The sequence below is a fragment of the Vicugna pacos genome, chromosome 29 (genome assembly GCF_048564905.1).
Source record: "Vicugna pacos chromosome 29, VicPac4, whole genome shotgun sequence".
Lineage (NCBI taxonomy): Eukaryota > Metazoa > Chordata > Mammalia > Artiodactyla > Camelidae > Vicugna > Vicugna pacos.
In genome coordinates this window covers 15,061,364-15,075,677 of record NC_133015.1, presented here as the reverse complement: position 1 = coordinate 15,075,677, position 14,314 = coordinate 15,061,364, and positions in this window count along the sequence as shown.

Here is a 14,314-nt window from a genome sequence, read left to right as displayed (position 1 = left end):
GTTCAACATTAATAATAATAAAAAATGTGACTAAAAAGCATATTACAAAAGTTATGGATCAGTGTGAGATATTGTGATTATTGTTGGAGATTTAGAATCACAGATAGAGAAGAAGTACTTAGGTATTTGTTTATTGTCCAGTCAGAGCACAGAAAGATACTCCCTGGGGTCCAAGCATCTCTCTTCCTGTTCAATTCCAGACTCCATCTCTTCTTGTTCTTTTTAGAAACTTAGATTAATGCCTCTGAAGTTCTTTAATACCATATATTTAATGGTGTTTTATATCATAACTAATAATGCTACACCATTTATTGATCTGCCCATAAACACTGCCTTCCAATTACTCTCTCAACAATATTTCCTTGTTAGTGAGCACAAATACAAATCAAAGGACCAGAATCTGAAAGAAAATACGAATGATAATGCATTTCCCAGTCATGTTATATGGACTGTAATTTCATAGAAGAAGTATACAATTACTCATCTTCCAACCATGTCTTCCCTTGAACACCTTAAGCCATAATGACTGCCTCCCTAGAAGGTGATATATGTCAGCACTGATGACATCCCTGCCTCGCAGACACCACCGCCAGCAAGCAGGGCAGATGAAAGACCTGACTGCAAGCGAAGAAAAGCGGTCCCACTCATTCTAATTATACCCCTCCTCACACATGGTTTAGACCCCACGCAGGCGAGCACCGTGCCATCCCATGGAGGCAAGAGAGGACTTTAATCAGAAGGACAAGCTCTCATTATGGAGCAAAAGTTTTAAAAGCCCTTACAAGAGTAAGGCACAGCCACCTCTGCAGAACTGACTGGCACATGACACAGAGCCTGTGGAAGGGCTGGGGTGACCTTGGGTGTCAGCAGGAGAGATGCACAGGATATAAGATGCTCACCTGAACTACTATAAATAGTAGCACTGCAGTCAGACCATGGACAGGTGAGAGCTGAGAAGAGCCCAGACCCCTGGCCCAATCCATGGGTCAGCAGGGGACTGCTTCAAGACCAGATCCTTGAATGTGTCCTGTGTCACCAAAAGTCAGCCTGTAAGCACCATTCTAGTAATCAGCTTAGTACACTATTATCAAAGAAATAATGTACCAGTTTTTGGAAACCATTTGCTGCTAGACTGCCCTCCTGGAACCAAGGTTCTGGCCACATGGTCAGAGATAACTTCCTAGGTGCAGAATTCAGTAACTAGGGGGTGTCTGGTGGATGCCAGGGGCAAGATAGAGCATCAAAGAGCATCTAGAGGAGAAAACAGAGATGAGGCCTGCCCAGTTTAATCCAGGATAGATTGCCCCACTAGAAGGCAATTCTGAGTCCCAGACATTGGAAGAAAACTTGGAAAAATTTTCAGAATACACTTCCAGATGTAGAGTTAAAAACAATATCTCTGCTTGTCCTGGTCCAAGGGTGGTTCTATCTAAAATATTGGTTCTTCACAGTTACAAATATGAAGTGAGTTAGCCATGAGGATGACTGGGAGAAAGCGTACCATGATGGTAGACAGTCTGTATAAAGGACCTACAGCAAGAAGGTAGCTAGCTGGCCAGTAAGAAGACCAGAATAGTGCCCGGCTAATCAGAGGAGTCAGTGAGGGACTGATCATAAGGGAGGAGTGTAGAGAGAAAAAAGGACAGCCAGATATGTCTGATTTTTACTAACTGTAAGGAATTTAGCTTTTACCCTGAGTGACATGGAGAGTGTTTTCAGAATACTGCATGGAAGTATGATAGGATCTGACTTATGTGTCTGAAGGATAATTCTGAGGCTGTGTTGAGGATAGAGTATTAGAGCAAGAATGCCAAAATAAAAGTAAGAATAGATGTGAGGGAATTGCAATAATTCAGGGGAAATACAATAGTGGTTTGGAACAAGGTAATAGATCGAAAAGTGATTAGAAGTGATTTAAATTGAAGTGTATATTGAAGATTAAGCCAACAGGATTTCCTGACAGACTGAACGTGGGATTGAAAAAAAGAGACCGAATGTGCCATCACCTGAGACAGAGAATTTGTGAGTGGAGTAGGTTTGGAGATGAGGGAAGAATCGGGGCACAGATTTCATGTATTCAGCTAAGAAATCTATTATGACTATTTAGGAGGAAATAGCATGGATGAAGAAAGAGCATGGGTTTCCTCAACCTCAGGAAAGAAGTCTGAGCTAGAGGTAACAATCTGGGAATCGTGGTCACGTAAAGCAAATGGGCCAAGGAAGGCTGGGGGAAATGATGCTGATGGAGTCGGTAAGATGAGAAGTGAGAGATGACAATTATGTTTCATGACCCAGAGGTCCTTGTTGACATTGAGAAGAGCTTTTTAATAATTGAAGTGTGGCTGAAAGGGTTTAAAGAGAATGGAAGGACAGAAATTGGAGACAGGTGTTACAGAATCTCTTGCTACAAAGAGGAGAGAATGGCATGAAGTAGTAGCTGATAAATGAAAAGGAATCAATGGAAGATTTAATGTTAAAGATGAACAGAATAATAGATTGCTTCTTTGCTGATGTAAACTGATTCAGTAAAAAGGGAAATGTAGATAAAACAAAAGATATAGAAGCTATTTTTAGACTAATGTCTTCATGTAAACAAGAAGGAAATGAGATCCAGTGTATAATAAAGATGTTGGTTGCCTTTGGATAGGAGCACATATAATGAACGCATTTTTAAGAGTAGGTAGGAAGGTAGCATGTAACTGAATGAGTGCTGGAAAACGGTAGATATAACTGGAAAAGTCTGAGGAAGTTCTCTTTGATGGCTTAAATTTTTCTGAGTGAAATAGTAAGTTTATTTAATGTCTCCTAATAAGTTGGATGTTGGTGGTAGTTTTTCAGGCCAATATTCTCTTTCAAATTAAAGCACAAATGTTATTCCTACTTGCAATGTCTTTTTATTATGAATAGTATTGAACTGTTCAATTCTGATACAGAGATCATTTGATTACAGTCTAATATTAACCACAGCAAGTTCCCCTAAAAAAGCAATAAGACCAATATTTATTTCAACATCAAAGTGTTAAAGAAACAAAGAAAATACAGTCATTGGCTGCCAATATGTTTAATTAGCAAAGCTACTTCATGTAAAGAAATTAGGCAGACCTTTAAAACACATAAGGGGAGAAATTTGTGAACTCTAATTGACAGATAATAATTTCAGCATGAACAGTCAGAATGGCTCAACTATGTAATAGAAAATGTAAATTCTGCACATACCTGTGATGCTGGAGAATTACCAAAAAGGTTACAATTATTTAATGTTAGGAATCTCATTATGACCCTTCCAGTTCTTTAATTCTTTAATTAAAATAGGAAAAATGATTATCACAAGGTTCTTACAGAGATCAAAGTTTTCACACTGTCAGGGGCTTTATCTTCTTCTCTGACATGAAGCAGGGTGAAGAATTACAAAATGAACGGAGAAGTTTAATTTTAAGATGCTGTGAGCAGGCAGTAAACATGTTCTATCACTGACATGCCAAGAGTTAAATGGAAGCTTTGCAAAGATGCTTGATGCCAAATTGCTGAGCCATCTTTAAGCTCATAAAGGATTTGATATTTAATTATTACTCTAATCAGAGTTGCTCTGATGCCCAGATACTTTCTGAACCTGAGGGTTAAAAACTGATTCCTTGTGAACCTTTCACATCTCACATTGTGCCACGTTCCCTCTTGTCCACTGTGCACTGGTCTCCTTGACCTTCTTCGCTTCCAGTTGGTTTCCTACCTTGCAGCCTCTGCACAAGCTTTTCTCTATTGCCTGGAACACTCTTCCCACTGATTGCTTAAGGATGGTTCTATCTCATCTTTCAGGACCTAGTTTAGAAATAACCTCTCAGAGAAGCCTCCTGTTGACCCAACTAGAGCTATCCAGTCACCCTGCACCACTCCGTTACAGTTTTCTGGAAACCATTTGTCTCTCTCTGACTTTATTTTCATTTCTATATGTGGTCTCCTGCTCTAGAATGTAAGCCCCAAGTTAAAAGGGATACACTGTCTTATTCATCCCTGTGTATCCCGATCCTAAAAGAGCATCTGACTTCATACAAACTCAGCAAATACTCTTCAGTAAATAAATGAACCTCATAGTTCTCAAAAATAGCTGGTGATAATTAACATGAAATCCCTATTGTAATACATATTTAGTGTTTAGAACTAAAAATACTGGTTTAAATGTTGTGCTTGTATGAAATACTGTAACTGATGTTGCCATGATTGTCATCATATGTCATATATGGTTTAAAATAAGAAAACTATAACAGAATGCTAATTTATGCTAAGACATTAGACTTCCCATATGCCTAGTTAAGGGAGACAGTTTAAAAAAGCATCAGTGCCTTTCAGTGACAGGCAAAGCAAGATCTGAGAGAAAATAAACATCCTTTGTATTTAGAGATCCAACTCTAAGTTGTAATAGCAAGTGTTACCAGAGAGTAGGTTCTTGTCTCATAGCAGAAAGAATTCAGAGACAAGATGCAAAGGTCAAGAAAGAAAAGTAAAGATTTATTAAGCAGTAGTAAGCTCTCAAGGGGACAGTGGGCAGACTCAGATAAGTAGCTGGGCTGAGTTTCTTTGGCAAGCTGGTTATAAGGGGTGTAAAATAAATGGGTGGAATATTCTTTGGGGAGAGAGGAATTTGGGGTGTTATTCCCTAATTTTCATCCCAGGTCCACCTTCCTGAGGAGGAGGGGGTTTTGTCCTTAGTTAGTCTTAATTGGAAGTGTCATGGCATCAGCACCTGATGGGTACTTCTTATCTGCAAGGCTAATTTTATTGTAATGAGGGCTTAATGTGCAAAATGTTACATTCAGATGCCAGAGATTCTCAGCTTTTCCCACCTTTCTTTTTCTACCTCCAAGATACTTATCACCCCAAAACGTATGATTTCTTAGTCCATTGGTTCCCACTTTTCTTTGTCTGGTGAAGCACCCCATTGTTTACAGGATGTATAATATCCTGCCATTTGGCCCTTGCCCCTGTTTCTCTGCTTACATTTAGCTATCATAGTTTAAAAAAATCAAGGCTATAGAATTACTTTTTTCTCATAAAGAATATACATACAGACAGAAGATTTTGAAGTATATTGACTCCAACATGAGTGATTCTTATTCCGCTTCTCTAAAGGAAGAAAAATGGTAGAGGAGATATTTGGGAGAATTGTCTTCCATATTAAATAGTAAATTACTAATCTGAGATTGTACTTGCTTTCAAAAGTTTCCAAAAAAGACATTCAGAAGCATGCAAACTAGATAGTTCTAGTTCCTATATTGTTTGTATTATTTTTTCTCTCCTACTTTTTACCCCCCAAAATTTTGAATTTGCAAATATCAAAAAAAAAGCTAAACTACTTTAAAATTTATATTTATTCAATAATATTTATTAAGCACCTACTAGGTGACAGGCAATATTCTACCCAAGCAAGAACAAATAAACGTAATTCCTGACCTTACAGGAATTACAACCTTGTGGGGAAAACAGAAAATCAAAGTCAATAAATAACTTTTAATTCTAGTTTGGGATTGTTGATATTCAAGATATAACCAGATGAAGAATTAAGAGAATAACTGAGGGGAAAGACTAGAGAAAGTCATCAGGAAAGACTTGTCTAAGAAGGTGGGAGTTCAACTGAAAGTGGAAAAAATGAGATTTAGACAGACAAGTGAAACTCTGGAAAAGATCATTCCAGCAGTGAGCTGAGTAAGAAAAATAAAACCCTGAGCTGAGAAATGCTTAAATTATTTAAAAGATGAGAAAAAAAAAAAAAGGAGAGAGAAAAAGACTGAGAGAGTGGCCAGAACCTTGTAAGAAAAGGAATGGGGCACAAGATGTACTGGAGATGTAGGAAGTAACATGATCTTAACCTGACTCACATGATTAAAAGATACCATTGGCTGCTGAGTCCTCAAAGGATTGGAATGAATGGGGAGGGTAAGAATGCATTGTTTTTATAGAAAAGAATTCTTATAAGTTAGTAACTACACAAGGTGCCTTTGCTTCATCCAGTTTTCTAATGGATTTTTTCATCTCCATGTTCCTTAAGGTGTAGATCAAGGGATTTAACATAGGTGCAACAGTGGTAAAGGTCATAGCCATTGCCTTGTCTATGGAGGAAGTGATGACAGGTCTCACGTACAAGAAAATGCACAGCACAGAGAACAAGATGACCACTATGAGGTGGGAGCCACAGGTGGAGAGAGCTCTACGCCGCCCTTGAGAACTGCAGAACTTCAGGCAGCAGAGGATGACCACATAGAACGTGATGAGGATAAGAAAAATGGCCACACACATCATCCCCCTGTTGAGGCTGACCAAGAGGCTCAGGATGTGAGTGTCCATTCAGGCCAGTTTCAACAATGGGAACAAATCACACATAAAGTGGTCTATGATATTGGGACCAGAGAAGGGTGTTTGATACAGGAAGAGAAACTGCATGACTGTGTGGATAAATCCCTCTCATGGCCCCTTCCAGCAAAAGGAAGCACACCCAAGGCCTTATGATAGTCATGTAGTGCAGGGACTTAGAGATGGCCACATAGGGGTCACAGGCCATCACAATGAGAATAACAATCCCCACTCCACCAAAGAAGTGGTCAACAAAGAGCTGGACCATACAACCTTACAACCTCCCTAAAGAGGGAGACAGACTAGCACTCTGAAACAAGGCCTGCACAGAACAAGCTCCAGAGGGGAAATACCAGTGCGATCTACGGATTTCAGAAAAGAGAACTGAGCTAGTCCTTGACATGAGCATTTAGACAATTATAAATTTAGAAACTGAACAAGAAGGATGATAGTATGAGCAAGGCAGGAAGATAAAAGTGGAAAACATGGTGTACATAGTCAAAATTTAAGGACTTTGACATCAGAAAACCTGGGTTTCCATATGGCCCTTCCAGAGATTTTATTAACTAGAGGTTGTATATTTTCTCTAAACCTCGGTTGCTCTTTTCAGAGTTGTTGCAGTAAACATTTTAAGTTCCTAGCATTATAGTTTAAATTTTAATATTCAACTTTCAAACATTAAAATGTAATGGAAATGTGAACTTATATTAGTTTACATATTTATTAAGTGGTATAATATCCTGGCATATTTTGTGTGTCTCATAAAACTTAGTCACTGTCACCCCTATTAATCCCAGGTATGAGGTGTCTTGAGTAGATGCACTGGCCAGACTGGAGTTCAGTTGGAAATAAGTAGTAAGAGCTGTAAACTTGAAGAGACCTATGTAAATTCTTGATTTTTCACATTAGAGTTAGGTTTTTGTTCTGAGTACCTATGATATGTCAGACAACCTCTCTTGGCATCAGTTTCATCCTCCGTAAAATTGGAAACTAACATCACCCACCCCACATGGTTGTTGTAAAGACTAAATGATTTTGTATATGCAAAGGGCTTAGATCAGCTTCCTTACTGCTTTTCCCAGCATGAGGAAAATGCTCCTGACCACAAATTATTTCAAAACAGATCACCTGGCTTTGGACCATGAGTTTACATCTGTATCTATTAAATGCTCCGTTTTGCCAGCAGGATATCAGCCTAATGACTCCTCAACACTTGGTAGCATGTAGGTTTTTGAATTGACTCTCAAAGAAAAACCTTCCAAAATTGTTTCTAAAACACAGTTCTAACCAAAATAATTTATTTTTATAAACTGTTAAAGTAAAACATGGCCCAAGGAAAGTAGTTTATGTAGGTAGATAGAGTGACAAAAATTTAAAGTAAAAAATCCTCTCCCAACCGTAAGCGCTCATTCTCTTTCGATGCTTTATTAACATCTTAGTAAATTCTCCTTAGAGGTGCATTTGTATGTAGGTATATATGTAGTCATGTATGTGTTTTACTCTGTAAAAGGTCTTAAAAATATAATAATACATTTGAAATTCTAATTACATTTTGTATGGGCACTATTTGTCAATGTTTATTTTCCTTCATTTTGATTGCTACATCTTATTCCATATCATGGTTATAACATAATTCCTTTAACAAGTCCATTTTTGCTTGAACTTTAGTTTATTTCTAATGTTTTGCCTTATACACAGGGCTACAATGAGCATCACTTACAGAAATCACTACCAGCTGGGTTGAACACTTGGAGAAATCTATGTCAACACCAAGTCAAAAAATACGCATATGTTTAAATTTGATAGATTCTATAACACTGCTCTCAAAATACTGAAGTATCTTTTGTTCGCATAAATAGTATATTAAAGAGTAATTTTCCCCACAGCCTTACCAGCAGTACATATTATCAGACTTTGATATATTAAGAAAAGAAGATGAGGTGAAAAATGGTTTCATTTTTGTTTGCACTCATTCAATCATACATCGATGGATTTTCATTGATTACATAAACAATGAATATTGGTCTCCAGATAAAATTATACTAACTGCGATGTAATGTGGGGCCCGGGCCGCGGGCGGCGGAGCGCGGAGGCGAGGCCGTGCTCGGCGTGGCTGGAGGGCGGGCGGCGGCGGCGGCGGCGGCGGCGGCGGCGGCGGCGGCGGCGGCGGCGGCGGCGGCGGCGGCGGCGGCGGCGGCGGCGGCGGCGGCGGGCGGCGGCGGCGGCGGCGGCGGCCGGGCTGCAGGCCCGGCGTGACAGCGCAGCGCGGCGGCCGCCCTGAGCGCGCGGAGCCGGGCGCCCGTCCGCCGGCTCGGAAGCCGGGGGCTCGGGGGCCCCGGGCCTGAAGCGCCGCCTCTCGGCTCTGCTAGCAGGTCCGGGGAGCACAGCCCTCGCTCCGCCGCCGCCCGCCCCAGGCCCCGGAGCGCGGCGGAGGAGCCCCTCAAAGAGCCAGGGGCCCGCGCCCCGCGCCCCCTAGACACGGTGGGCCACCTGCACCTGCAGGGCACGGAGGAGAGCCCCAAGGCGAAGAGCCGGGGGAGCTTGCTGGACAGCCCCGACTCCGGGCTGCCCCCCAGCCCCACCCCAGCCCGCCCTTCTACTCCCTGGCGCTTGGCGTCCTCGAGGCCCGCGCGAGGGGGCGCGGGCGCCTCGTTGGAGCCCCGGAGCACCCCGGAGAAGCCAGGTGAGGCTGCTGTAAATATCCTAAGGTGCACGGGACAGCCCCACTGCAAAGAAGCATTTGGCCCAAAACGTCAGCAGTGCTGAGGTTGAGAACTCCCACACTCGCCGCATTTCAAGGGCTCAGTGTGCACTCAGAGCTGGCGGCTGCATTATGGGCCAGCACAGACAGAGGACATTTCCATCCCTCACTGCTGACGTTTCCACTGGTAAGCTCCAGCCAAGGTGAGAGAGAAGATGTGAGGAAACGTGAGGTGAGGAAGAGCGAGAGGAGGGAAGTAAGATTCTTTTAAAACAGATTTCTCTGCATGGGTCACTGCAGATTACATCTTCCTTTTCCACAGACAGTCTGTAAGTGGCTTATGTGGCTGTCTTCTTATGTGAGAGGACTGACATCTTTTGAACAGAACACTGGTTTGGCCAGGCCTGTGTTACGGGGTGGATGCCCTGGTCTTCTGGCTTCGAAGCTAGTGCCCATTCCACTCTGTCACACTGTCTCCCTCGAGAAAGTTTTTAAAGACTGAAGTAGTCAACATAGAACGTTTAGAAATAGGCCAAGTGTCAAAACTGGAAACAGTTTTTCTTTAAATTATTATTATTGAAGTATAGTCAGTTACAACAATGTGTCAATTTCTGGTGTACAGCACAGTTTTGACATCTTAGTTTTCCATAGTCACTCTTGGAAGGAAAAGAAAGGTATTTTAAAAAATGAGATTCTTTGTCCTTTATCAAACAATTATGGGACAATTATGAATCTTCCTAAATATACAGATCATGTTTGCATAAATATTTTTACTGGAACATCTCATTTCACAAGCGAAGACATCCCCCTGCTCCAACCCAACTCTAGTAGAAACGATAGATGAGTGATGCCACACTTTACAAAAAGTATTAAGTCATTTTATTTCTTCACGTTTGGGAAGTCCATTTCCCCCAGAGTAGTTTATGCAAATGCAGGTAACATACGTATGTGCCTTCATTTTCTTTAGTTTTCTGAAGCTTTCTTCGTTTCTTTCAAAAGAAAAGTTATGGATGCCTTTAAACCTATACAGTTAAGCCATTTCAACCAAGTGAGCAATTTTGGAGAGGAAATCAAATTATACAATACTAAACCAGTTACGTGGGAACCCATTATTCAACTTTGGCTAGTTTGTCATTTGAGTTCAATGAAAAACAAACCAGTCAAAATAGCAAGAAATATTAATTTAGGACACCCACAGAGTAACTCCTCACAACCATTTCTGAGCAGCATTGTTGATACAGAAATGTTTCATTTTAGAGAACAAAGAAATGGGCTTCTTATATTTAACTATCTGGATGGTTGTGTTCTGCCAGTGGTTAAGACCCACGGCTGTTTCCAGCTCCACTTGCAGACAGAGATGGTCATTGTCATGAATTTCTCGAGACTTTATTAGGCACCTGGGGGGGGGCTGTCTCTGAACAGCACCAGATGGGAAGTGATTTCCGGTGAAACGGTTACCATGCCTTTGTCTGAGGAGATCCTTGGGGATGCTGCCTTTCTGCTTTGAGAGTTGCAGACAGCATATGATCAATTTATGTGTTTATGTGTGATGACATGCTTTGGCCTAAAAATGATGCCTGTGAAACTGTGGAATTCATTATGTTACCAAATACTCGAGAGCTCCTTTCTCTTAACTCGTGTGCTGGCCGAGGGGTGCCAACTCCGGAGAGGAGATCTCGGCTCATTGACAGGTACCAAATTCATAGCTTTGGGATTCTGAAAAGTTCCTTTCTTGTATAGGATGTCCGGTAGTCCATGCACGCAACACTCAGTTTCTCCACTTCCCTCCATGGCCCACACACGCCTTTGAGACTGAATTTGGCAAGAATGACTTACACTCAAAAAGGGGTTGAGGAAGTGAGCACTTGCTCTTGTGTTACACGGAGCTGATGGTGTGGAGTCAGGGCAGAGATGGCTGCGTCGAGAGGTCAGATGTGCAGATGCTGCAGTTTGCCAGAGAAAGTCTGTTTGGAATTCCTCCATTGCTCCTGGGCTTCCTCTCATGTTAGGGGCAAGCCAGGGATTTTTGGGTGTGAATTACGAATTTCACACAAATGGGGCACGTGCCTTTTATTAGGAGCTCCTCTGGCCTAGAGGTTTCTGCTCATTGTTCGAGTCAGCTATGCCTTTGAGACCTTAAAAAGCAGACAAAGCAGTCCCATCTCTCCGTTAGCAGTATATGTCATTTTTAGGGATCATTTTTATTTTATTTGTGAGACTTGTTGACTTTCTAAGTCTGACCTAACGGGATCACAGAAATGCAATGCAAACCACAAAACAAAGTAGGCATTTTTTAATTTCTAAAAAGAATGAACAAGAGTAAGATTTTCACATTATAAGTTGGTTGAGACTTTGAGGAAATGCCCTCTGTACTCCCGCCACAGATAGGCTTATGGGTTCTAAGTCACCCCTTCCTGTCACAGAAAAGTGAAGGGGCTTCATGGGGTCTTCCCACGTCGAAAAAAAAAAAAAAAGAAAGAAAAAGAAATCCTGACCCTGAGTTTCTCGTTGTAAAGAAAAAAGCCCAAAGGTGGTTATGTTTGGTTTCTGGGGCCCTCCTGGGAAGCCTGTGATGTCTCCTTCACTGCTGGCGTTTGGATCGTGGTGACAGGCTGAGTGGGCGAAGCTGGCTGACACCTTGGGCAGAGACGCCGGGCAGACTTGGAACCCAGTTGGCTGGGTGGGGGTGGCTCCTGGCTGGCGGTGTCAAGCTCACCCAGCCTCCTTCACCCTCTCTCGGCCCCTGCTGTTCGGGTCTCCAAGGACCTGCACGTTCGGTCTTTCCATCTTACTTAAACGTTGACTGCACTCAACCTGGAAAATGAATTAAGCATAATCTCTGTAGAGATTTGGAAAACTCAGCCAACACGATTGTTTCAAAATAGGAGTTAACTTTATTTTACATGTCAAGGCAGACCAGAACTCACTGTCTGTCTCTTAAAACTTCAAAAATACAACCAGGGAGGAGGGCAGTTTGGCTTCATGCCGCAGGGGAGCCCCTCGGAGCCTCCTTCAAGCTGACATCCCTGCCGATGTCGTCCTGGCTCTAGATGGTGACGCATCCGCGGGCTGCTCTGACTCTTTGTGCAAACCAGGGTTCTGTTTCTGACAGAGTTTGGAAAGACCACCAGCCCTGTCTGACAGAGACGTTCCTTCTCCGTGAAGACTGTAGTAATGCTGAGCAGAAACGTGTAAAACCACCAAGTTGCAGTGTTCCCGCCCTTTTTGAAACACCATCATGTCATATGAAATCTCTTGTCAGTCTGTGAAAAAGAACAATGAAATGTCATTCCCAATGACATCAATGAACAGAGAAGAGAGCCAGATTCAGTGTTACGTGCCAGTTTTAAAAACATATGAGACTCACAGACTTAAAGAAAAAAGTGTGGTTACCAGGTGGGAAAGAGCAAGATGGATAGATGAGGAGTGTGGGATTAACAGACACACCACTGTGGAAAAGGCAGATACACAACAAGGACCTGCTGTACAGCACAGGGAACTATATTCAAAATTTTACATATTTTGAACATATGTGAAATATGTATATGTGTAACTGAATTTCTTTACTGTACACCTGAAACTAACAATGCAAATCAGCTCTACTTCAATAAAAAAATTAGAGTAGAAAAAAATACATTAGGTTAGCGGTAGTTAGTGCACAAAGCATTAAGTAGCGTTTACCAAACTAATACCAAAAAGTGAATTGATGGGGGTCACACAGTAACGATGTGAAGATAGGGGTTTTGTGTTAAAATCATGTTACATCACCTTTGTGTTTTTATGTTAAAAGACATCTCTGAAATAACAAACAATTTCAGTTTTGAAATAGGTGGATGTATCTGTTTTGTACCATAATGTGTATAATAAAGTTAAATATTGCATTGATACTCCATAGTAAGTAATGTTTATTTAGTTATTTGCCTAATACGTACCTAGATACAGTTCTGACTTCTTTGTTGGTTCTGTTATTTTAGTATATTTTATTTTCAGGTTCCCTAGAGCAGTTAAGAAGATGCATTTTCACTCTTGTTTTTTGCTTCTTGAAAGAATATGCATATTACTAAGGCCTGTTAGGCTGTCCTGCTCCATGAGGTCAGCCACCCCTCAGGTGATGAGTTTTCCTCTTACAGTTAGGATGTGACTTGTGTTCAAGTTGAAGACTCCAGGTGATGAATTACCAGATTGGTCAGCCCCTACATGGGCCGGTTTAGGGGGAGGGCATCTGGCTCTAAGCTCTTGTGCAGGGGACAGGCGTCAGCCCCTCTGCCCAGCGCACCTGGCTGACTCAGTGCAGCAGAGCTTATTAGCAGTGAATGGCTGACTCACCACGCTGGGAGCAGTGCACCACTGGCCCCGGCAGAGATCATAGAACTGACCTCCGGTCCCTTGACTGGGAATGCTCTGGGGTGGGTCGACTTCCCACTGCTTCAAGCCAAGCCTGAATAGACCAATCACGGGGACCTGGAATTTGTATGCACATCTTAGGACATGGGCAGCAGCTATATTCCATGTATGTCCCCCAGGCCACTGAGAACCTGGCGTTTCCTGGTGTGCAAGTAGGTTTCTAAACTCTCTTTGGTGTGATGGTGTGGGTCCAAGTTTTAATTCTTTCTCATGTCAGGGGAGCCTGTGTATGTGTGTGTGTGTGTGTATCTGTGCGTGTGTCTGTGTGTGTGTGTGTGTGTCTGTGTGTGTGTGTCTATGTCTGATTTCTCTGAGGAAGTGATTTTTTTTAAATGCAATTTAAGAAAATTTATTTCTGTCACTGCATTTTTTGAAATGCACTTTTTTAATGGAGGACCTCATGCATAATAAGCATGCTCTGTACCTCTGAGCTGTACCCTCCCCACCCCCCCATCATTGGATTTTTTGAATGGTCTTTTATACGCACATGATATATATACACATAACGTGTATCATCATAATATAAAATGTATATAAATGTTGCTTTATTTGACATAAAGTTGGTTTTTATAAGTGTGCAGAAGTATTTCCTAAGTCATAATAACAAGGATGACTCACAGTGGGTCTGGGCATTTGGTCAGGTTTACATCCCTGCCCAGCACTGAGGCTTTATGGCCGTGTTCTTTTTTCCAGTGTTTTGAAATCAGCGGGAAATTACAATTAAGAAGATTAATTTAGCGCTGTGTCCCTCTGTAACAAGCGGAAAGGAAATGTAATTTGCACCTTTCTACAAATACCCTCTTATCTGATTTTTACATGCTTTGACCCACTTTTCTAGAAAGAAATATATTCGAATGTTAAATATTT